Source organism: Hevea brasiliensis, chromosome 9, assembly GCF_030052815.1.
Source record: "Hevea brasiliensis isolate MT/VB/25A 57/8 chromosome 9, ASM3005281v1, whole genome shotgun sequence".
Classification (NCBI taxonomy): Eukaryota; Viridiplantae; Streptophyta; class Magnoliopsida; order Malpighiales; family Euphorbiaceae; genus Hevea; species Hevea brasiliensis.
Window position 1 is genome coordinate 31,157,370 of NC_079501.1, and position 795 is coordinate 31,158,164.

Below are 795 nucleotides of genomic sequence, written 5' to 3' on the forward strand. Positions count from 1 at the left end.
CACAATTTGGCAGTAGTTCACTTGAGAATTCTCATTCTCATTTGAAGAAATTTGTGATGATATGTGGCACACAAAGACAACCTGGAGTTTCAGATGAAGTGATTCGGCTGACCTTATTCCCATTCTCTCTTGGAGATTCAGCATTGGAGTAGTATGATACACTTCCATAAGCTACTATGGCTATGTGGGAGCAGCTATCTCAAGCTTTTCTATCTCAGTTTTTCCCACCTGGGAATACCACTCATTTGAGGAATTTGATGGTAGCTTTTAGACCAAAGGATAATAAAACTTTATATGAATCTTGGATGAGATTTAAGGAGTTTGAAAGGCAATGTCCTCATCATGAAATACCCAAATGGATGATTGTTCAGAATTTCTACACCAGAGTTACTCCAACCATAAGAAATACAATTGATTCACAAGCAGAAGGAGATTTCATGAGAATAACAAGTGAAGAATGCTATGATCTGTTAGAGAAGATTGCTCATAACACCCATTTGTGGGGAAATCCAAGAGCACTTGAGCCAAAGAAGGCTGGGACCTATGAACTTGACTCAGTTAGCTACATGAATGCAAGATTTGATCAGTTAACTCAGCTACTTAGTGATTTTTGCATAAAGGCAACAATCTCAACTCCTACAACTATGCAACAAGTTGCCTACACCGATGGAACCCAAAGTTGTGGAGTTGATTACTCTTCTTATGGTGATGATTACTTGTAAGAACAAGATGCTTATACAGGAGGTTATCAACAAAAACCTATTGGAAATGCTTATTCTAATGTGAACAACTCAA

The 795-nt window shown here is 37.9% G+C and overlaps 1 non-coding gene across 1 annotated transcript; it reads right to left on the minus strand.

The window, feature by feature from the left end:
• Window positions 1-242: 242 nt before the first annotated feature.
• LOC131183528 (small nucleolar RNA R71) lies at window positions 243-349 on the minus strand. Its single transcript, XR_009151577.1, has one exon. It is a non-coding gene; the product is annotated as a small nucleolar RNA R71 (small nucleolar RNA).
• Between the last annotated feature and the right edge of the window lie 446 nt (window positions 350-795).